Genomic DNA, 25,175 nt, shown 5'->3' with positions numbered 1-25,175 from the left:
GATGCTTGTAAACCAAGGCTTTAATGCCATCATTACTCTACTTTTATTAATTGATATTCTACATTTATTAATTGGTATTCTCTGTAAGGAACAGTTTCTCCTTTTTTCTTATTTATAATTTATTCATTAATTTACTTATATCAGTATGCACTGAAAGGCTCCTATTTTAATTTATTCCTGCAATTATTTATTTTGATGCTTAATTGTCTATATCAGTCTGTTCAGGCTGCTATAAGAAAATTCCATAGACTGGATGTTTTAAACAATAGAAATTTATTTCTCACAGCTGTGGAGGCTGGGAGTCCAAGATCAACATGCTGGCAAGGTAGGTTTCATTCTAAGGCATCTTCCTTCAGTTTGTAGGTGGCCACCATCTCACTGTGTGCTCACTCATCAATTGATGGGCACTTGGGTTGATTCCACATCTTTGCAATTGTGAATTGTGCTGTAATAAATATTCAAGTGCAGGTGTCTTTTTGATATAATGACTTCTATTCCTTTGTTTAAATACCCAGTAGTGGGATTACTGGATTGAATGGTAGGCCTAGTATTAGTTCTTTGAGGAATCACCATACTATTTTTCATACAGGCTGTACTAATTTACAGTCCCACCAACAACGTATGTGTTCCTTTCTCTCTGCATCCATGCCAGCATCTATTGTTTTGGGACTTTTTAATAAAATCCATTCTAATAAGAGTAAGGTGATATCTCACTGGGGTATTAATTTACATTCCCCTGATAATTAGTGATGTTGAACATTTTTTCATATGTTTATTCACCATTTTTCTATCTTCCTTTGAAAAGCTTCTGTTCATGTCTTCTTTTTGATGAAATTGTTTGATTTTTTTTTTCATGCTGATTTGCTTGAGTTCTTTGTAGATTCTGGTTATTAGCCTTTTATTGGATATATAGCTTGCAAATATGTTCTCCAATGCTGTAGCTTATCTATTTGTTCTGTTGATTATTTCCTTGTCTGTGCAGAAGTTTTTAATTTAATCGTGTCCCATTTATTTATTTTTGATGTTGCTGTGATTGCCATTTGGGCCTTCTTCATAAATTCTTTGCATAGGTTTATATCTAGAAGAGTTTTTCTGACATTTTCTTCTAGAATTCTTATGGTTTCATGCCTTACATTTAAGCCATTTATCCATCTTGAATTAATTTTTGTGAGTGGTGAGAGATATGGATCCTGTTTCATTCTTCTACATGTGGCTATCCAATTTTCCCAGCACCATTGATTGAATAGGGATTATCTTCCCCAGTGTATATTTTTGTCTGCTTTGTCAAAGATCAGGTGGATCTTTGTACGTGGATGGTTTTATATCTGAGTTTTCTGTTCTGTTTCATTTGTCTATGTTTCTATTTTTGTACCAACACCATACTGTTTTGGTTACTATAGCCTTGTTGTATAGTTTGAAGTCTGGTAATGTTATGTCTCCAGGTTTGTTTCTTTTGCTTAAGATTTTTTTGGCTAGTTGGGCTCTTTCCTGGTTCCAAAAAAAGCATAGAATTATTTTCTCTAGATATGTGAAATATGACATTGGTATTTTGATGGGGATTGCATTGAATGTGTAAATCACTTTGGGTACTATGGACATTTTAACAATGTTGATTCTACTGATCCATGACCATGGTATATTTTCCTATTTGTTTGTATCCTCTGCATTTTCTTTTTTCAGTGTTTCATAGTTCTCTTTGTAGAGATCTTTCACCTCTTTGGTTAAGTATATTCCTAGGTATTTATTTTCTTTGCAGCTATCGTGAATGGTATGGAGTCTTTGATTTGACACTCAGCTTGACTGTTATTGGCGTATATGAATGCTACTGATTTGTGTACATTGATTTTGTACCCTGGGACTTTGCTGAATTTGTTTGTCAATTCCAGGAGTCTCTTGGTGGAATTTTTGGGGTTTTCTAGATACATTAATAAGATCATATCATCAGCAAAAAGCAATAGTTTGACTTCTTCTTTCTCCATTTGGATACCCTTAATTTCTTTATCTTGCCAGTTGCTGTGGCTAGGACTTCTGATGACATCCTTGTCTTGTTCCAGTTCTTAGTGGGAATGTTTTCAGCTTTTCCCCATTCAGTATAATGTTGGCTGTGGGTTTGTCATATGTGGCTGTTGTAATTTTGACATATGTTCCTTCTATGCCTAGTCTGTTGAGAGTTTTTATCATGAAAGGTTGCTAAATTTTGTCAAATGCTTTTTCTGCATCTATTGAGATGATCATATGATCTTTGTTTTTGCTTGTGTTTATGTAGTGAATCACATTTATCAATTTACATATGTTGAACATTCTTGCATCCCCGGGATGAAGCCCACTTGGTCATGGTGGATTATTATTTTTTTGATGTGCCATTGAATTTAGTTTGCTACTATTTTATTGAAGATTTTTGCATCATTATTTGTAAGGCATATTGTTCTGTAGTTTTCTTTTTTTCCTTTTTTCTTTGTTTTTTTTTTTTTTATGGATACAGAGTCTCACTCTGTTGTCTGGGCTAGAGTGAGTACCATGGTGTCAGCCTAGCTCACAGCAATCTCAAACTCCTGGGCTCAAGCAATCCTCTTGCCTCAGCCTCCCGAGTAGCTGGGACTACAGGCATGTGCCACCATGCCCAGCTAATTTTTTCTATATATATTTTTAGTTGTCCAGCTAATTTCTTTCTATATTTTTTATAGTAGAGACAGGGTCTCGCTCTTGCTCAGGCTGGTCTCAAACTCCTAGCTCAAATGATCTGCCCACCTCGGCCTCCCAGAGTGCTAGGATTACAGGTATGAGCCACTGCACCTGGCTTTTTTTTTTTTTTTTTTGTAATATCCTTTCCTGGCTTTGGTGTCAAGGTGATACTGGCTTCATAGAATGAGTTGGGGAAGATTCCCTCCTTCTCAATATTATGGAATGATTTTTACAGTATGGGTACCAACTCTTCTTTGCAGGTCTGATAAAATTTGGCTGTGAATCCATCTGGTCCAGGGATTTTTTTTTATTGGAAGATTTTTTATTGCTGCTTCAATCTCATTGCTCATTATTAGTCTGTTCAGGAGTTCTATTTCTTCCTGACTGAGTCTTGGGAGGTTGTGTATTTCTAGGAATTTATCCATTTCCTTTACATTTTTGAGTTTATGTACATCGAGATTTTCATAGTATTCACAGTTGATATTTTGTATTTCTGTGGCATCAACTTGAATATCACCTTTTTCATTTCTGATTGAGTTTATTAGGATTTTTTCTCTGCTATTCCTCGTTAATCTAGCAAGAGGTCTATCAATTTTGTTTATCTTTTCAAAGAACCAACTTTTTGTTTCATTGACCTTCTGTATTATTTTCTTATTTACAATTTCATTTAGTTCTGCTCTCACCTTAGTTATTTCTTTTCTTCTGCTGGCTTTGGGTTTGGTTTGCTCATCCTTTTCTACTAATAGTTCCTTGAGACATGTAATTAGATTGTTAATGTGTGATCTTTCTGTCTATGTGTTGTAGGCATTTAAGGCTATGAATTTCCCCTTAGGGTTGGTTTTGCTGTATCCCACAGATTTTGGTAACTTGTGTCCCTTTTGTCAATCAGTTCAAGGAATCTTTTGATTTCCATCTTAATTTCATCGCTGATCCAATGGCAGGAGGTTGTTTGATTTTCATGATTTTGTGTAAAAATTGGGTGTTTTTCTTGGTGTTAATTTCTAGTTTTATTCCACTGTGATCTGAGAAGGTTGCATGGTCTGATTTTGATTTTTCAAACTTGTTGAGCCATGATTTGTGGCCTAAAATATGATCAATCTTAGAGAATGTTCCATGTGCTGATGAATAGAATGTATATTCAGTGTTTTGAGCAAAATGTTTGTTAGGCCCATTTGTTCTAAAGTCCCATTTAAGTCCAGTGTTGATTTATTTCCTGCTTGGATGATCTGTCCGGTTCTGTCCATGGGGTGTTGAAGTCCCCAACAGCTATTAATACGATGGTGCTATTTATCTCTTTGCTTAGACCTAGTAGGGTTTGCTTTATAAATCTGGGCACTCCTGTGTAGGTGCATAAATATTTATAACTGTTATGTCTTCCAGTTGAATTTCTCCCTTTTCCATTATATAATGACCATCTTTGTCTTTCTTTACTATTGTTGATTTAAAGTCAATTTTGTCTGATACAAGAATGGCTACACCTGCTTTTTTTGGTTACCATTTGCATGAAATATGTTTTCCCATCCCTATACCTGGAGTCTATGAGTCTTTGTGGGTTAGATGTGTTTCCCAGAGACAGAAGATGCTTTACTTTTATTTTTTTTTTAATCTATTCAGCCAGGCTCTCTCTCTTGAGTGGGCAATTTAAACCATTCACATTGATTGACAGAATTGATACGTGGGATGTTGTTTTGTTCATCAGGTTGAGTATACTTTGTTGCTTTGTTTTAGCTCTTGTACTGTTGTTTCATACGAGCACTGAGCTTTAGCTTTTGGCTGGTTTGCACTGGAGGGGGACCATTGTGCTCATCCACGTATAATGCAGTTCCGAGTATTTCCTGTGGGGCAGGTGTGGTCTTGACAAATTCTCTCTGCTTGTCTGGAAAGGTCTTTATTTCTCCTTCATTTGTGAAACTTAGCTTTGTGGGATACAAAATTCTAGGCTGGCAGTTGTTCTGTTCAAGAAGACTGAAGATGGAGCCCCAATTCCTTCTGGCTTGTAAGGTCTCAGTTGAGAAGTCTGCAGTTGGCCTGATGGGTTTTCCTTTGTACATTACTTGATGCTTTCTCATTATGGCTGGCAGTAGCTCCTCTTTTTTGCTGACTTTGGCCAGTCTGATGACTGTGTGTCTTGGTGATTGCTGCTTTGTGATGAAGTTCATTGAGCTTCTTGTACCTGGCTGTCTAAGTCTCTAGCAAGAAAAGAGAAGTTTTTCTCAATTATTTCCTCAAATAATTTCTCCAGCCCTTGTGCATTTTCTTCTTCACCCTCAGGGATACCCACGATTCTTATATTTGGCCATTTTACATAATGTCATAATTCTCATGGGCCTTGCTCATTCCTCTTAATTCTGTGTTCATTATTTTTGACTCAATGAGTTAATTCAAAAGAGTTGTCTTCAAGCTCTGATATTCTTTCTTCTGCCTGGTCTAGTCTATTCTTAAAACTTTCCACTGTGTTTGACCCAAGAGCGTGAGTCTCCATGAAACACCAGAGGGTAGGGAGCTCCCAAATTGGGCACCCCAGGTCCACTATAAGTCCTCTAGGGACGAGGTGTGGGCTCCACTCTCTGTGGACACGTTGACCTGGAAAACACATCCACTGGAGGGAGGCAGGCGTTAGCCAAAATCTTGGCTCCAATTTATCTCCTGGATGGAATGGGTGGGGGACAGACTGCTGTTCCCAGTCAGCATGAGTGCCTGAATGTGCTGTGCCTGGTTGCTAGGGCACCTTGGGTGGGCTTTTTCTCTCTGGAGGCTCCCCCTCAATCCAACAGAGCAGTTTTCCTGTGGGATGGATGGCCACTCTCCCATCTGACTGCATCTCAGAACTCCACAGTTTTCTCCCATCACATCTGGCTACATGGGCCTCCTCTCCACCTGAGTCCAGCTCCCAGACATCTGCCCTGTGTCCCCACTAGCCCACTTGAGTCTGGGGGTAATGGGGTCTGGCCTGCTTGTCTGACTCACTGTTGTGCAGCTCCACAAAATGCTGGTAAGCAGGGAGCTTCCAATATGGGCACCCTGGGTGCACTACAGGCCCCCAAGTGGAGGGCACTCAAAAATGAAAACTATGTTCAGTCATTTTGAAATGGAAATGCTAAAGGCCTTTGAAAAGCTGCTTCCTGAACATCATGGGCACAGTGGTTCATGCCTGTAATCCCAGAATTTTGGGAGGCTGAGGTGGGAGGATCACTTCAGCTCAGGAATTTGAGACCAGCCTGGGCAACATAGCAATACTCTCATCTCTCTACAGAAAAATTTTTAAAAAATTAGCCAGGTATGGTGTGCGACTGACTGTAGTCCCAGCTACTAGGGAGGCTGAGAGAGGAGGGTCTCTTGAGCTGGGGAGGTTGAGGTTGAAGTGAGCTACAATGATGCCACTGCACTCTAGCCAGGGTGACAGAGCACGACCCTGTCTCAAAAAGCAAAGAAACAAACAAAAACAACAACAACAAAAACTATGTTGAAAAATCACATAGAGCAGGAAGCAAATGAAAGTATCATGGACAGTTTTTCAGCAGAAATTTTTCATTTTAAAACATTAAGATATTTTTTCGGACGTAATATTAAGAGTAAAGGTCTGGTGAACGCTGGCTATGTGCCAGGTGTGGTCCTAAGCACTTAGCAGGCACCTTCTCCTTCATTCCTCACACCGCCCTAGGAAGTGGGTTCTGCCGCTGTCCTTGTTTGATGATGAGGCAACGAGTCTTGAAAACTTGTCCAAGTTCACACAGCGAGGAAGAGAGGTCATGGGATTTAAAGTCACCGCCCCATCCACCCCTGCACCCCCTTTCTCTCCCCTGACATTGGAAGGTCACTTTCATAATAGCATTTCCCCTCATGAAGCCCCAGGGCCTCAGACTGTTAGGCTCCCAGTTCTCTCTGATATGCCAGGCAAGGACAGTTGATGATGGAAGTGAACCAGGGCTCCCCTCCCAAAACAGCAGCTTGCCCCTGTCCTGGAGCACAGGGCACAGGGAGCAGAGGCAACAGGGGCTTTTATTCTCTTACATTTATTCATTTTAGCAGCTCAAATTCGTGTTCAAAGTGACCTGTAGGCAGTTTCTTTGTCTCCTCAGACCTCAAGTGAATCTTTGCTATCTTTTCCTGCTGTAGGAAATTAGATTGTTTGTTTTGGAAATTAGATGTTGTTGAAATTTTGTTTCCTTTGTAAGAATAAAGTGATGCTCATACTTGGAGAGCAGGTAACATTCTGTGGTTTCCAGAAGGTAGCAGGGAGTTCATCAGCAGAACCAGGGCAGGTCCGGGTCCACCTCAGTGACAGACAGCTGGGTCAGCTGCGAGGCCTGGCCATGGGCAGCCACACTAAGCAACAGGTTCCAGCCCAAGAGACTCTGCTGCTGCCGTGAGTCCTCCTGGCTGGCCCTGCTCACCGGGAGCCACTCGGGGGCCACTGGGGGGCACTCAGGCTTCCCCCTCCCAGTTTGGCTCAAAGAACCTGCAATGGAGGACCAGCTATAGGACCCTTTTTTACATTCCAAATATTTATCTGATTCAGCCCTTGACAATCCTTGTAGATATTCTCTTTAGGTGCACAACAGTAGTATTAAAGAGAGCTGATTTTAAGAAGGTTGATTTTCACTAAAAACCAATACAGTCATCTAAAGGATGCCAGCCTCTGCCCCAGGGCCCCCACAGTTCAGAGTTGCCCCCGTGTGCTCAGCTCTTCCTCCACAGAGGACCAAGAAAAACCCACTGTCTGTGACAGGCTTTTGAAAAGACAGTTAAGGGGTAAGGACTTATTGGTTAGCAGGACCGATTTATCCCTTCTTCTCTGTACCACGGTGGGTAACAGCAGGAAGTATCTAAATTCTGGAATAAAAGACACTACACTACTGCAAAGTAACACAATGTAAATGTAGATGTTATCATAAAGCAGAGACACGTGATCGTTTTTCATTTACAACACGGTTCTGCTTGTCTCTGTCTCTAACCAGTTGGATGCCTTTGAACATATCACTTATTATCGCCTCTCCCTCAGGCCCTAGCTTGCTTTCTCTGAAAAATGACTGAACTTGATCGTGATGGCTTTTGAAGGGCTTTCCTGCCCAAAAGTCCTGTGAGCTCTGGGCTAGTGTGGACAACAGCTTCCTGGTGGCCCAGGCGGGGGACAGGATGGGACGTGAGAACAGTGCAGTGTGCCAGGTGCTTACAGCCACAACTTGATTTCATTGAACCCTCATCTTGTCAGGTAGATATTGATATCCCCATTTCACAGATGAGGGAACAGAGGCTTAGAGAAGTGAAACAATTTACTAAAGGTCTTAGAGCTATTTAAAGTGGTGGAGTCTGGTTCAAACCATGAGCACCATGCTTCTAGTGGCGGTGCATTGAGATCCTGCTGCCGTGCTAGATGCCAGAATAGCACACAGAGCCAGCAGCCCACGCCCATGCCCGGGGCCCGCCCCGCCTTCACCGCCTGGCCTACACTAACTGGCCTCATTCTCACAACAGTCTTATCCGCATTTGACATTTGAGGAAACTGGGCAGCCAGAGGCTAAGTGCTTGCCGAAGGTCACACAGATAGATGTGTAGGAGGGACAGTCGTAAGAACAAACCGTAACTTAGAACAGTATTGCCACTTCTTTATAATAAAATATGAAAATATTATTTTTACATCTATTTGTAATATTGACCCAATATTCTATAAATAGATGTCAAAAATAATATCTATGCCCACTACCAAAGAGTCTAGCTTTCAAGACCTCTTCCACTGCTAAGATTTAATTCCTCAAGAAACCTCGTCACCGGGTCACCCCTGAACATTAGGGGTTGGATATATCACTAAAATACATTTGGTTTCTAAGCAATCAACTTAGTCTGTCTTTAAGGGGGACTCTCCTAATCACATTAATCTGGTCTTTTTTAAAAAAGTGTGTGATATAGTTATCCAAGATTTGAAAGATGAATAAAATTCTGTATCATTATAAATTGCTTATTTGTAGGATCCTGAACTAAAACATAAATTTCACCAAGCATAAAATAAGCTCCCATTTAAGCAAAATGGAATTTACTGTATGTACAATCTAAGACCACCCTGCTGAACTTTTTCAAGATTTAGGATCCAGAATAACTTTTTAAAATGACATCTGTGTTTACACAACACTAGCATAGGGAGGTGTCATTGAGGAAGCAAAATATAGTCATTCGTTAATTTGATAATTATTTATTAAGCATCTACTAGATACTAGAGAATATAGTGACAAAAATACTGTCACAGCTTCAATCTTTGGTCAATAGAGAATGCAGATGTTGATCCATTCATTCACAAATACTTAGGTTTCATTATGTGAGACAAAGAAGTGCAAAGAACTAAGAGGGCATGTAACCGAGGGAGGGGAAGTGGCATCTGAGCCAAGATTTGGAGGGTAAGGATGTTGGCTGGGAGAAGAGGGATCCTGGGCAGGGAGAATGGCAGGAGATGCACGGACTGAGGAGGGAGAGGCTCATGGGGCTGGAGTGCAGGACACAGGGGTGGTTGGACTGGGCTTCCTCGAGTGTGAGGCAGACTCCGTGGCACGTCCAATCCCACCCCTCTTTCCTGAGCAGAACTCCACTTTATTCAAGCAGTGGGCAGAGACTCCTTGGTCTCAGAGAAGACAGGCTTGGCCCTGGGCCCAGAAGATGAGTTATCGTTGGCTGGCTAATTCTATCCCCCCTTTTCCAGGGACTGCTCGGGAGTGGGCATGTGACCCAGTTCTGACTGACAAAACATCAGTGGAAGCCTGATGGACAGTTCCTGGGAAAAACAAAATGTCCAGACAAAACCTCAGCATCTCAAGAGGAGAGGTCCCTTTGCCCTGCCCCTCTCTACTGACATTAATGTGATATGTGGCTCTGCGGCACTTGGAACGGATGACTGTTCTAATGACACAAAGTCAATGTGCTGAGGATAGCAGGATGGAAACACAGAGTTCAGGTCCTCGACATTGTTGAGCCACTAAACAAACCCCAGACCTGCCTCCCCCAGGCTTCTCGGCATGTGGGATTAGTAAGGGCCTTTGTGTCTTAGTCCATTTGTGCTGCTGTAACAGAACACCACAGACTGAGTAATTTATAGACACAAATGCCTTGGCTCACGGTTCTGGGGGCTGGGAGTCCAATGTTGAGGCACCAGCAGGTTTGGCAATTCTGATTCCAAGATGACAACTCTAACGCTGACTTCCCCAGAGGAAAGGAACACTTTGTCCTCAGATGGCAGAAGGCAGAAGGGAAAAGAGGCAAAAGGGGGCCAAACTCACTCTTTAATAAGGGCATTAATCCCAGCCATGAAGGTGGAGTCCTCATGGCCTAATCATCTCTTAACGGTCCCATCTCTTAAGACTGTTCCAATGGCAATTAAATTTCAACATGAGTTTGGGAGGAGAAAAACACTCAAACCATAACACTTTGTTTAAGTCACTCTTGGTCAGGAATCCTCTTACAGCCAAATGCAACCTAAACTGAAATATATGTAAAGGCATTTGATTCAGTTATCTAGTGTAGAATAACAAACCACCCCAAAACTTAATGGCATAAAATGACAATTTAACCTGTCTCTCACAGTCCTGTGGGTTGACTATGCTTGGCTGGGCAATTCTCACTGGAGGTCTTGCATATAGTTTCGGTCACAGGGAAGCTGGCGCTGCAGCCATCTTAATGCTCAGCTGGGCTGGACATCCAAGGAGACTCACTGACGTGGTTGGGGATTGGTGCCAGCTGTTGGCTGAGGCTCAGCTGGGCTGTCAACCACTGTGCCTACACATGGCCCCTTCAGGTGGCTGGGGCATCTCACAGTATGATGGCTGGTTTCCTAGAGGAGTATCCAAAAAAAAGAATGTCCTTAGAGGCTCGGACAGAGATGGTAAGGTTTTTTTATGATCTACTTTTGGAAGTCACAAAGCATCATTTTCGCCATACCCTATTGGTCAAAAGAAAATACTAAGACAACCCAGATTCAAGCCCTGGACACGGGAAGGTGTAACTCAGTGGCAAGGGCCATCTTTGAAGACTAGCAACCATAGCATTGAAGGATTTTAAGTGACAAGTTATATTGTCAGATGGTTGCTGTGTTGAATGAATTGGAGGAAAGCAAGATAAAATCGGGGAGACAGTGAAGTGGTTTTAGAAGATTGTGAGTAACTCCCAATATCCATTCTATCCCTCCCACTGGGAAGCAGCTACAGGCTCTAAGGGATAGATCTCCAATCCAGGGTGGGCCTTGTGAGGGTCATTCCTTCTCTCCTTTGCACTGATGAATTCAGCGATGGGCAGACCAAAACCAATTTGGGCTCTAAACAAAAGTTCTCTGGAAAGGTGTTTGGATGCAAGAGACTTTTTTCCATTGAACAGTCTGCAAACTGGGGAGATGCAGGGTATGGTGTAAAACAAAGGTACAAAGGTGGGTTCCAGAGAACAAAGGAAGGGGTTAGGTTTTACAGCAAAAGTTCCTGCCCAGATTCCGAACCAGCTCTGTTTGTGCAAATGAAGATTGAAACTTGCTTGGTTCTGGCTGGTTGATGTAGCTGTATCTGAATGATTGATACAGCTGAATCCTGATTGGCCAAGGCAGGTTAGCTCGGATTGGTCAGTTCAGGTGAGCTCTGAAAGTCCCAAAGATAAAAGTGCAGATTTTCAGGGACTCCAGAGTGCATGTGTAACTCCTAGTCAGTAAATGGCCACTTGGCTCCAGTTTAAATGGCCCCGTTAGTCACTTGGGATCCATCTTGAAAGACGGGCTCTTTGAGGTTCACATTTGTTCACAGGGCTGATGAGACTTGAGCAGACTCTGAGAGTCTCTGAGAAAGTTGGTTTCTTGCTTTTAAGGAAAAAAAAAACCTCAGGATCCAGTCTCTGTCACTGCCTGGACATAAACAGGCAATCATGCAGAATTGGTTACCATTGACTGATGTCTTATAACCAACAAGGAATATTGTTCTTAAAATGACTTTGATATTGGTCTTAAATGGAAGCTAATACTCCAGTGGGTAGCAGAGCAAAGATCTCAGAAGAACCAGGGTCTTCGATGGCTTTGTTGAGCCACAGGACTGGAGTTATCCAGGGATGGACTGAACGTCACTTTTTAAATTTTACATGACTAATTGGCTCCCTGAATGGCCTGCATATTTTGCAAGGTTACAGGTATACTGAAGACATTAGAGTGGGTGTTCAGAAGGACAAGGGAAGGGAGTGGGAGTGGGGCTCTGGGACAAAAGGGGAAAGTGAACGGGGGGGGATGAATAAATGACCTAGAAATTATTTTTAAACTTAAGAGTTTGAAAAAGTCAGTTTTGTACTCCTAAGATTAAAAATATGAATAATGAATTGAGGGCACTCAAGAAACATTATCTAAGACAGGGGTAGGGTACTTGCGGCCTTAAGATGACTTGTGGCCTTTTAGGTCCTTAAGTGTGGCCTTTTGACTGAATCCAAATCTTTGGATTTTTTCTGTGACATTTGGATTCAGTCAAAAGGCTACACTGAGGGACCTCGAAGGCCACATGTGATCTTAAGGCTGCAGGTTCCCCACCCCTGACTAAGGAAAAGTTGCAGGAATGGATTCAAGGGTGTGTATACAAAACCACATGTTTGATATACTGTAGACTTATGTAAGATTTAAGGAATTTTCAACTGTAATTTTCTTATACTGACAAGCTAATTTTAGATCCAAACAGAAATCCTTGTGCACTGCACAATAAGATGCTCCTCCACTGTTCAACAGAAATCAATTGCTAAGAATGATACTTGGCACATAATGTAAATATGTTAGTTAAAACAGTAATAATAGGAAAATTAAAGACATAATTTTGGTTTATTTTTAATTTTTATCCAAGTAATACACATGTTATAGTTTAAGAATTCAAATAAAAGCACAACATTTATAACAAAGGAAAACAAATCTGGCCCATTCTTTCCCACCCCAAATTCTTATTTCCAAAGGGCAATCTTTTAGTTACTTTTGAAAATTTCCTCATATTTGTAAATAGCAGACCATGCTCATATTGATGATACATTAGTTTTTCACTATTGTTCATTAACAACTTACTAGAGGAGATGAAGATTTAGTCTCTTATATTATTCCTCAAACACATTTCCCCTCCTCCCAATAAAGTTTCTCAATATAGTTTTAACCCATTTTTTGGTAAAGTCCATTAGAATGTTTTCATTATTAAATGACTTTAAAAGTTGTTATCTGCTGTTGAGCCAAGTAGTGATTACCTTTCCTGTCTGGAACATTTTTCTCCTGGATTCAATTGCCTCTTTTCGCTCATTTCCTTGGTGTTGGGCCCACCTGGGTTTATTCCCCCTGCCCTCCATCCCTTACTCCAGCATGACTTATCACAGCTGCCTCCAGCTGTCATCCTGGGGCCTGCTTCCCTCCTGTTTTGTATGACATGTCCAGAGGGACACCAGCCCTCTCTTTTCTTGTTTTGCTCACTCATTTGGAAGCAGCGTATGCCTCAGGAGTTCCTAGAGAAAGAAAGCCTGGAGGATCCATTTTTAAGAATCTGTGTTGGGAGGGGGGAGGAGGGGACGGGTATATGCATACACAAAGAGTGCAATGCGCACCATCTGGGGAATGGACACGCTTGAAGCTCAGACTTGGCGGGGAAGGGCATAAGGGCAACATACGTAACCTAAACATCTGTACCCCCATAATGTGCTGAAATAAAAAAAAAAAGAATCTATGTGGTGGCCATCAGTCCTGCTCACTGAATAGTTCTGGCTCTGTCATCCAGGCAGGGGGTAACTTTACACTTCCTGGCCATGTGAGTGGAAGTGGCATGCCACTTTCCTTACAGAGCACTGAATTGCCAGTGTGACACTCTCCAGAGCATTTTTTCTCTAATATAATGATAGGTAACGTTCAGGATGGTGTCTGTTTTATTATCCTTGGTTTTGCAAAAAGGAGACGTGGCAGAATCCAATCCCTCCACTCCCAAATTCACAAAGGAGTATATATCAAGAGGAAAAAATAAGCTTTGGTTTTTATAAGCCACAAAGATTTGGGGGGTGCTTGTTACTACAGCATAACCTAACCTCTTCTGATTGATACATGCAGGGAACGTGGCCAGTGTTCCCTGCAAAAAACCGGGTCCCTTTGGTAGAGTTGCAAGGGATAAGAAAATAATAGAGAGAAATGGAAAATGGAAGAAATAAAAGAATACACTGAGACAGATATAGTTTTATAAGTTTATAAAGATTATAGGCAAAGCGGGAGCTCAGGGGGCTCGGACCTCTCCGTTGGTTTAAAAAGCCCCGAATGAGGTCTTACATGGTAACTTATAGGAAATAGTGAACAATTGTCAGGGGTAACAGATTTACATAACAACAGGTAGTACCTCTCAGGTTAACAGATTTTCAAAAGGCTTTTACAGAAGGGTTCTACAGATTCTTTAACTAATTCTATTTACGTGAGCAAACGGTTACAAAGTCTTTCAAAGGTTAATTTCTAAATTCTAAGGTAAGTTTATCATTTAAACAGAGGGGTTAAACAGAGATATGTAAGCTCCGTGTTTATTAGGTTATTGTGAATGGAGACAGGTAGTCTAGAGTGGTTTAAACAAAAGCTTTGCTTTTGGCCATTTGGGAAGCTGTCCTTTCCGGGAAGCTGTTTGTTCCGGAAGGCACTCCATTGTCAGCTCTCAGCCTATAGTTTTTAACAGATTCGCTTGTGCTTTACAAAGCAAATCCAATTCTTTAGGTCTGAAAAACGCGGCGCCTCGTGGGATACAGCCGCTACTGCCTTTCAGAGACACCCTTCCGAGTGTAACAGCATTCGAAATGCAAACCAACACGTTCACATATTCCTTCAGGGCAAAGCTCTGTAAAACTCTTAAGACAAATCCTGTCCCAAAACACGTTTAATACTAATTCATGGAGCGACAGATACACACTTTTGTTATTTATATTCTATATTCTACTTTTATTATTTATGGATAGTTTAGTTAGTGATAGAAACCTTGGTTGGAAACATTTTCCTTCAGAAGTGTGAGGCTGTGCTCTGCTGTCTGGCTTCTACCACTGCTAACAAGAAGTGTGGTGTCGTTCCTCTACTGGCCCTTTTTATGTGGCCTGTCCTTTATCTCCCCATTTGGAAGTTTTAGGAGCTTTCTTTATTCTCATTATTCTTTAACTTCATAATGGTGTAGCTAGTCGTGGGATTTTTTTATAATATAATCCCTGTGTTGGACACTTGATGGAGGCTTTGAATCTGGGAACTCATGACCTTCTGGGGATGTCCTCACATTGTTCCTTAGGTGGCTCCTCCCCAGGATGTAAGTACACATTTCCTGTGACGTAAGTACACATTCGAGTCTTGCAGTTGACAGCTGATTCTCTCATCTTTGTGTCTGTCATCTCTATTTTCTATCTCTTTGGGTTTTTGTTCTACTTTCTGGCAGTTTTTTAAAACTTTACCTCCCAAGACTTCTAATACATTCTTTCATTTATGCTTCCATATTTTTAATCCCCAAGAGCTCTTTCTTGTTATCTAGATGTTTCTTTATATAGCATATGGCTCATTTCTCCTGCATGCAATATATTCTTTTTTTCCTGAAAATACTAATTATATATCTTTCCTTCTGCCTGTTGCATTAATTCTGTTTCTCCAAGTTATTTTTTTTAAAGCTTTTTATTTTAGAATAGTTTTAGACTTACAGAAAAATTGCAAAGGTTGTACAGAGGGTTCTCATATACCCCACATTCAACTCCTCCCCGATTAATAGCCTACATTAGTGTGGCACATTTGTCAAGACTGATTTGCCAATGTTGTCAAGTTCTTTTTATTTTTCTGTTTGGAGTTGGTTTTTCATCTAGAGGCTTTCTTCCATTCTGTGGTGACTTTCAGATGACCGCCCATATTTAAGAGCTAGGAGAATCCAATATATAAAGTAAATGGATTTTTTTATCTTTAATGAAGATTTTCTAGAGCATAGTATACTTTTTACATTATAGAAAGTTACAAGGGAACAGATCGATCTGAGAGAACGGTAACATCAAACAAGCCAGAATCCAAGACACAAACATTACATGGGACAAAGAGGACCACAAAATTCTAGTGAAAGAGACTATCATTTTGGAAAGGGCTGAGATAAATCACACAGCATTCAAAGAAAAACAAACAGGAGAAAACAAACATCTACAACAGCACACAGCTCTTCCCATAAGCAGTCTGAGGGGATCTGTGGAAATGGTTTGCTATTCACTTGACCAAGAACACCCCACAAAATCATGCAAATCAAGTGGTTCAAATTTCCGAGTTCACTTTAAGAACACGCATGGACCTGCCCAGACCACCAGGAGCATGCATATGCAGTAGCCACCAAGATCGGAAAGCAGTCCACGTGACAGTGGTGGAGCTGGAGGAGAGCCCAGGCCAGACAGTGGGGCTGGACACAGGGCTGGTGGCCCAAGAACGCTGAATTTTTGCTGCACACTCTTAAAAATGCAGACAACAATGCTGAGCTTAAAAGGGTTTAACTGCAGATTCTCCGGTCATTGAGCGTGTCTTGGGGAACAAAGCACCCAGGACGAGCGGCCTTGTAGAGCTCGTAGTGGGGCTGAGTCACGCAGGAGCTTCCCCTGCCACGCTGAGGTGGTCCTCGCTGAAAAGGAACGGAGTCCTAAACTAGAAGAGGAGGCTGCACGGAAGAAAAAGATATTCCAGAAGAAAGTGAAGAAACAAAAAATTAGGGCATGGGACTAAATTCGCCATAAAATAAATGCAAATAAAAGTAAAAATATACATATACATGGCCAAAAATTATCAAACCTTTGAATAAAACCAACACCTTAAAGGAAACTAATGCCCCTGGAAAGAGTTCATAAACCAAATCTTTGGAAATATCGAGGTGAGTGTGACTGTGTCCTCAGAGGAACACGTGCAGTGGTTTACATGGGATACCTCCCAGGCTCGTCCTCCCAGTCTTCCTCCTGCCCACTCTAACCAAGCCACCCTCCACACCACTCCACCGAAACTGCTCTGCTCAAGCCCACCGACACCCCTGGTGGCAAAGCTGCAGTCACCTGTCCACCTATCGGCCTTTCAGCGGTGTCTGCCGACATGCCCACTCTCTCGTCCCCGCACACTCTCCTGGTTTCCCTCTGACCTTCTTGATGCTCCAATTCAGACCCCTGGGCTGGCCATTCCCCAGGGCTCAGGCCTTGAGCCTCTTCTCTCCTCCATTCCTCCCCCAGATGATCTTCTGGAGTGTCTTTAAGGGCCACACCACCTTTATGTTGACAACTCCTGGGTTTACATCTTCAGCCCTGATTCTCCCCTGTTCATCCAACTGGGTACTTGACATCACCACTGGCTGCTTCCTAGATTGCTCAAACTTGGCATATTCTAATCTGCAAGCTCTTAACTCGACTCTGTTTGTGCAGCTCCTGGGCCTGTTGCCCTCCGAGGCACCACACCCTCCTCCTGTGTCTCAGAGGACTGATCCTCACAGGCTGCATTTCCCTGTCTGCGGCTCTCAGCCCCTCTCAGGCCCTGCGGGAGGCCCCCCCTGCCCTGGCCTTGGGTGCTGTCTCCACCAGGAGCCTGCAGGGTGACCACCACAGTTCCTATGTGTGCAAGGCATCAGTCCGTGACTCAGGTGAGAGCCTTCCTCTCTGTGTCCTTCAGGTCTAAGGCCCCTGGGTTGCCTTGCCATTCCTTTATCTCTTTTCGGTTCCTTCCATTGCCTCTATTAAAATCACTCTGCTGTAAATATTGTTTTAAAAAAACCTGAAACCCTGCAATTGCTTGGGTGTACAAATATCAGAACCGCCTTTTGGAAAAAAAGATACAGCATTATTTATTCCAGAGGATAAACAGAAAAGTTATAGCCAATTTACTCTTCATTCTCTTTGGTGGAAAATTGCAGTTTCCTCATATGATGAGTATATCTGTGGTGGTCATTAAGTCAGAAATAAAGTTGGTTTCCTTTAGGGAGTCGAACCCTAAGGGAGATGGGCCCGAAGCACTAGACTTGATCAATCAGGGAAAAGATAAGATATTTCTGGTTTTTGTTTGCTTTTTTGTTCTGCAGTTTATCCTGAAATGCAAGGCTTTTCTTGACTGAACTGCCTTCCCCCAGAAAGTAGAGCCTGAGACAAGGTTGTGCAGCCAAGAAGGTTATTTTGGAACAAGCTCCTAGGGAAGAGGAGTGTGGTATAAGCTAAGTGAAAGAAGAAAGGGAAAAAGTCAATATTTTGGGGGTTTGTTTTGGGGTTTTGGTTTTTTAAGTTGGAAGAGGGGAGTGGGTGCCGCAGGGTGCCCGTTGCCTGGTATGTCCTGGTTGCATATGGACGGGTGCCAGGCCAGTGCCTGCCCATCTACCCACTGGTGTCAGAGAGCGCCTTGCCCAGAGAGGAAGGGACACACGCAGAGCTGCTGCAGTGCTGTCAGGTTGCAGCTGAGCTGCTTGCTCAGGCCGCTGCTGACCTTAGTGCCTAAAGAAAGTGACGCAGGGCAAGGGGAGCCCAGCGCAAGCTTGACACATGTCAGGACCAAGCTCAGAGCAAGGCAGAAGTTGTGCTTTCTCAACACTCAAGTGGTTTATTTTCTCCCAGTTAGACCCTGGCTGGTACACTGCTTCCAACGTTGTTCCCGCCAGTCAATTCTCAACACAGCAGGCAGAGCAATCCTGGCAAAATGCAAGTCAGAGCATGTCCCTCCTCCGTTCAAAACCTCCAGCAGCCACCACATCACCAGGGGAAGGGCAAGTTCCTCAGGGGGACCCACTGGCCCACAAGACCTGGCCGCCTACTCATTCCTAACCTCATCACCTGCTCCACTGCCTCCACTCCCGTCCAGCTACACAGGCCTCCCCACTCTGTCTTGAACATCCAGGAATGCTCCAACCTCAGGGCCTTTGTATCTGCTATGCCCTCTACCCACAAAGTTCATGGAAGCTGAGAAATTCTTATAGTATATAGTACAGAAGTACAAAGATAACCACTTGATATCTGCATGGCTGGCTCACTCATTTCCGTCTGATCTTCAAGTCAAAAGTCAGCTTCACAGTGAGGCTTCCCTGGTCATCCTATCTAAAATTCCAACCCCTTTCCCCAGTTTTAATCCCACTTTCCTGCTTTATTTTTTTCTCTCTAGCATTTATCATGATCCACACCTTTCACTTATTTAACTTGTTTCTGTCTGGTTGCTTCAGAAGACTATAAGCTCAATGAAGGAAGAGATTTTTTATTATTTTGTTCACTTCTTTATCTCTATCTTCTTAGGCTCATAGTGGGTACTCAATAAATATTGATTGGGTGATTAAATAAAAAGAAACTATAGCCTCATGAAAGAGGAGCTGGCTGCTATGAATAAAAGACAAGAGACATTTCAATAAAAAAAAATACTCCAATTTATAAAACTCAATAGATGGTTGAATAACAGAATAATCATAACTAAAAATGAATTATTGAGCTGAAACATTGGTCTGGACATTCTCAAAGTGTTGATATCAAAGAATAAAGACAGGGGAAGTATGTTGGGGGCAGTAAACTTGAGAGACATGTAAGATAGATTTGGAAGATCTGAAATTTATTTAATAGGAGTTTCAAAAGAGGGAAACAGAAAGAGGAGATGAGGGAAACACTCAAAGATATTATCAAGAGTAATTCCACAGAACTGAAGAAAGTTATATAACTACCCACATCGAAAGTGTAAAGCAGGTGCAATAACAAAATCAGAAACAAAATAATTTAAAACCGAGCAAAGAGTTTGAATAGACATTTCTTTAAAGAATGTATACAAATGACCAATAAACACATGAAAAGATATTCAACATCATTAGTCATTAGGGAAATGCAAATCAAAACCACAATGAGATGTCATGTCACAATCTTCACACTAGGATGATTGTAGCCAATAAGATAGAGCATAAAAAGTGTTGGTGAGGATGTGAAGATATTAGAACCCTCATTTTTTGCTAGTGGGAATGTAAAGTGGTCTGGTGCCTTTGAAAAGTAGTTTGGCATTTCCTCAAAATACTAAACATAGAGTTACCATATAATCCAGCAATTCCACCCGTAAGCATATACTTGAGAGAAATTAAAAACAGATGTCCACACAGAAACTTGTACATGAATGTTCATAACAGCATTATTCATAATAGTCCAAAAGGGGAAACAACACAAATGTCTCAATAAATCTTAGCTATTATCACCACTGAAAGATGGCCAAGAAAACCAAATATTTAACTTTCCTTCCTTTATAGTAGAGGAAGACAATGGGAGTGGTGATTGAGAATGTGTTGAATGAGCTAACCGAATTGCTACATCCACCAAGGAAAAAATGCCACAAGATTACAGTGTATTAAAACAATATGGTGCACAATAGCTAAGAAGTGGAAGCAACCTAAATATCCATCAACAGATGAATGGATAAAGAAAATGTGGTACAAACCTACAACGAAATATTTTTCAGCCTTAAAAACAACAAGCTAGGCATGGTGGCACAAGCCTGGAGTCTAAGCTACTCCGGGGCCTGAGGCAGGAGGATCACTTGAGCTCAGGAGTTCAAGGCTGCAGTTAGCTGTGATTGTACCACTGCACTCCAGTCTGGGTGACAGAGTGAAACTCTGTCTTTTTCTCTACTTGAAAGGTAAAAAAAATGAAATCCTATCATATGCTATATCATGGATAGGCCTTGAGGATACAATGCTAAGTGAAATAAGCCAGTTACAAAATTCCAAATATTAAATAATTCCACTTATATGAAGTATCTAAAATAGTCAAACTCTTAGAAACATAAAGCTGAATGGGAGGGGTTGGAAGGGGGGGCAAAGAGGTCAATGGTTACAAAGTTTCAGTTTTGCAAGATGAAAATGTTATAGAAATCTGTTGTACAACATGTGTACATAGTTAACACTAGTGTACTGTACACTTAAAAATGATTAGGATAGTAAATTTTATGTTATGTGTTTTTGACCATTGTGATGGAAAAAAAACCCCACAAACCAATATGGTACAAACCACTTGTCTTAGTCCATTCGGGCTGCTATAATAAAATACCATAAGCTGGGTGGCTCCTAAACAACAGAAATTTATTTCTCACAGTTCTGGAAGTCAGGAAGTCTAAGATCAAGGCACTGGAAGATTCAGTGTCTGATTATGACCTAATTTCTGGTTCATAGACAGCACCTTCCTGCTGTGTCCTCACATGGTGGACAGGGCGAGGCAGCTCTCTGGAGCCTCTTTTACAGGGGCACTAGTTCCATTCACAAGGGCTCTATCCTCATGACACAAGCACCTCTCAGAGGCCCCACCTCCTAATGCCATCAACTTGGCAATAAGATTTTCAACATGAATTCTAGGGGACACAAATAGTCCACAGCACCACTTGTCCCACAAAGAACCAGTATCTAGTATACAAAGAACTATCAAAACTGAATAGTAAAACACAAACAGTTCAATTAGAAAATGGGTAAAAGACATGAATAGACATTTCATCAAAAAGGCTATACAGATATTCATTTTTATTTGATGACAAATAAGCATATGAAAATGTTTTAGCGTCGTTAACCAATCAGAAAATTCTAATTAAAACTACATGAAATATAATTACACACCTATCAGAATAGCCAAAGTAAAAAATTGTGACAAGTCCTGGTGAAGATGCAGAGAAACTGCAGAGAAACGATATAACCACTTTAGAAAATAATTTGACCATCTTTCATAAAACTACCATATGATCCACCAAAAAGCACTGTAGGCAAGTATCCCAGAAAAATAAACATTGACATTCACACAAAAATCTATACAGAAATGTCCATAGCCCCTTTATTTGTAATAGCCTAAAACTGGCAACTACCCAAACGTCCTTCAACATGGACATAGCTAAACAAACCCATCCCATGGAATACCATTTGGCAATAAAAAGGAACACACTGCTGATACATGCAACCTCCTGGATGAATCTCTAGGCAATTTTGCTGAACGAAAAAAGTTAATCCCCAAAGGTTTCCTATTGTATGATTGTATTTACATCACATTCTAGAAATACAAAATAATAGAAATGGAGAACAGATTAGTGGGTATAAGGATTAGGGCCTGGGGGCTGAGAAAGGAAGGGAACTGAGTGGAGTGTACCTATTAATATAATAAGGCAATATGAGGGATCCTTGTGGTGAGGGCATGGTCCTGTACCCTGACCATACCAATGTCAATAACCTGGCTGTGATATTTTACTATAGTTTTGCAAGATGCTAACATTGAAGGAAACTGGATATTGATGATATTGATGGTAAAGAGTGCATGAGATATTTCTGCATTATTTCTTATGACTACATATGACTCTAGAAATATCTCAAATAATTTAATTTTAAAATCTGATATCATATTGGTATAGGCACAAACAGATTAATGGAATCTGAGACTCAAGTTATAAACCCTATTAGGTTTTTTTCCCCACAAGCAGACCATGAAACAAGGTCTGTATAATTACATAAAAGTAATTTATTAGTGAATATCCTCAAGAAAAACTGGTAGGAGAGTGGGAAGTTGGGATGAGGAAGAGGAGGAGGGTATAGTGGATTGAATGGTGGACCCCAAAATGACATGGCCATGTACTAGTCCCCATGTGTTGGTTAATTTTTTGTGTCAACTTAACTGGGCTAAGGGATACATAGCTGGTAAAACAATATGTCTGGTATGTCTATGAGGTTGTCTCCTGAAGAGATTAGCATTTGTATTAATAGACTAAATAAAACAAGTGGCCCTCCCCAACGTGGGTAGCATCATCCAATCTGTTGAGGGCCTGAATAGAACAACAAGGTAGACGAAGTGTGAATTTGTTTCTGTTTGAGCTGGGACATCCATATTCTTCTGCCATTGGACATTGGTGCTCCCTGTTCTTAAATCTTCAGACTAGGACTGAATTACACCACCAATGTTCCTGGTTCTTCAAATTGCAGATGGCAAATCATGGGACTTCTTAACCTCCATAATCATATGCGCCTATATATATAGGACATATATATGTACACACACACACATATATATATACACACATATCCTATTGGTTTTGTTTCTGTTTCTCTGGAGAACCCTAACTAATATACTCTAGAATCTATGAATGTGGACTTATTTGGATAAAGGGTCCTAACAGATGTAATGAAGAATCTCAAGATGAGATTTTCCTGAATTATCCAGGTGGGCCCTAAATCCAATGAGAAATGTCTTTATAGGAGATACAGAGGAGAAACATACAAAGAAAGAGAGGGACATGGGAAGATGAGGCAGAAATTAGAGTGGTGCAGCCACAAGCTGAGGAATGCCGGAGCCTACAGAACCTGGAAGCAGCAAGGAGAGTCTTCTAGAGCCTTCAGAGGGAGCGGGCTCTGCCATGTTGAGCTTCATGTTGAGCTTCTCATCTCAAGAACTATGAGAATCCTTTTCATGTTTTAAGCCACACAGTTTGTGTCAGTTTGTTATGGTAGCCCTAGGAAACTAACATAGATTTTGGTACCAAGAAATGGGATGCTGTTGTAACAAATATCCAAACATGTAGAAGGTGGCTTTGGAATTGAGTAATGAGTAGAAGTTGGAAGAATTGTGAAATGCTTGAGAGAAAACTCCTAGACTTTACTAAAGAGACTATTTGTAGAAATGTGAATTTTAAAGGCAATTCTGGTGAGGGGACAGAAGGAAATGAAGAGCATAGTAGAGAACACTTCTATCATTCTAAAGAATTTATATCTCGACACGAGCAGAATGTTATTATAGTAAAAATATGGATGTTAAAGGTGTTTCTGTTGAAGGCTAAGAAGGAAATGAGGAAAGTAGAATTTATAAGTGATGAAGTTAAATATTTAGATGAGGAGAGGAGATTTCTAAGTGTTGAAGTTATGGCCTGGTTTCTTCTTGCTGCTTATAATAAAACACAGAAGGAAAGGTAAATTGAGGAAGGTGCTGTTAAGCAAAAAGAAACAGCACTTGATGATTTGGGAGTTTCTTGGCTTATCCAGAATGTAAGGATGTTAAAATTAGCAAATTCACTATTGAAAAGGAGTGCTCTGGATAGAGGGCCAAGAGTATGCCTAGATGATCTTTTGCTGAAGAGATTTGATGTATGACAAATGACTAATGGATACCCTCAACCATCTCAGCAGATCCAGGAATAGATATCGGGTTATCTAGGAAAGATCTGTGCAGGGCCCTCTTATCTAATGGCATGGATCCTTGTGACATACATGGGAGACTCACAAGCTTTTTGAGAATGTTTTATCAGTAGAAACACTGTCAGCTTGGCTGGAAGGAACAGAGACAGGACAAAGTAAAAGAGGGCTGTCAGATTTCCACAATTCCATAGGCAGGGCTGATAGAGCTACTTGGCTATAAACATTGTACTGCCGTTTGAGAAAAAGGAAGAATGACTATGAGAGCAAAGTCGTGGTCACAGGGGTAGAGAATGAAGGTGCAGCAGCAGCGACCTACCAAGCTGCCACGAGCAAAGAGGCCTATGATGTCATGGGCCCAGAAGATGCAGCTTCAAGCCACAGAAGATTATTTCTCAGGCCTTGAAACCAAATTAAATTTGCCCTACTGAATTTCTCACTTGCTTGGGACTGAAGACCCCTTTATTCCTTCCATTTTCTCCCTTTTGCAAAGGGACTGCATACTATACTCTTGTCCTGCCATTGTATTTTGGAAGTAGATAACTTGTTTTCTAGTTTCTAGCTTCTTGTTTTCTAGTCAATAGATGCAGAGGAATTTTGACCCTGCAAATTTCCTGGATCATTCCCAGAGACTCACCTATACCTGATTTAGATTATTCAGAAGATGAAATTTGGAACTTTTTGAATTAATATTTAGATGAAAGTTGAGGTGCTGGGATGGAACAAATGTATTTTGTACATGAGACAGATGTGAATTTGGGAGGCCAGTGGGTTGAATGACGGCCCCCAAAAGTACATGTCCACATCCTAATCCCTGGAACTCGTAAATGTAGCCCTGTTTGGAAAAAGGTTCCTTGCAGATGTGACTAAGTCAAGGTTCTTGCTTGAAGAGTCAAGGAAGAATTTTCCCCCAGAGCCTTTGGAGAAAGTGCAGCCCTGTCAAGACCTTTATTTTGGACATCTGGCCTCCAGAAATGTGAAAGAATAAATTTCTGCTGTTTCAAGGCACCCAGATTGTGATCATTTGTTATGGTAGCCCTGGAAAACTAATACAGAAGCCAAGCAAGAGTGCAAAATCAAGCAAAGTCCCACATGGTATCTGTTCCAGTTATCTGCTGCTGTATAACAATCCCAAGACAGTGGCCTAAAACAGTAACAATCATTTCTTTTGCTCACACATTTGGGGTCACCTGGGCTTAGCTAGGTATATCTCACTCAGCGTCTCTTAGGGGTTGTAACCGGATGGTGGCTGGGGCTGGGCCAGTCTTGAAGGTGTCTTCCCTCATGTGTCTGACATCTAAGGACTCCAATAATTAAAGGCTGGAGCAGATGTGGCCCCTTAACCATGTAGTCCCCCCATGATTTCTCTACATGGCAGCA

Source organism: Propithecus coquereli, unplaced genomic scaffold (genome assembly GCF_000956105.1).
Source record: "Propithecus coquereli isolate 6110/MARCELLA unplaced genomic scaffold, Pcoq_1.0 Scaffold423, whole genome shotgun sequence".
Taxonomy (NCBI): Eukaryota; Metazoa; Chordata; class Mammalia; order Primates; family Indriidae; genus Propithecus; species Propithecus coquereli.
Note: the sequence above shows the minus strand (reverse complement) of the source record.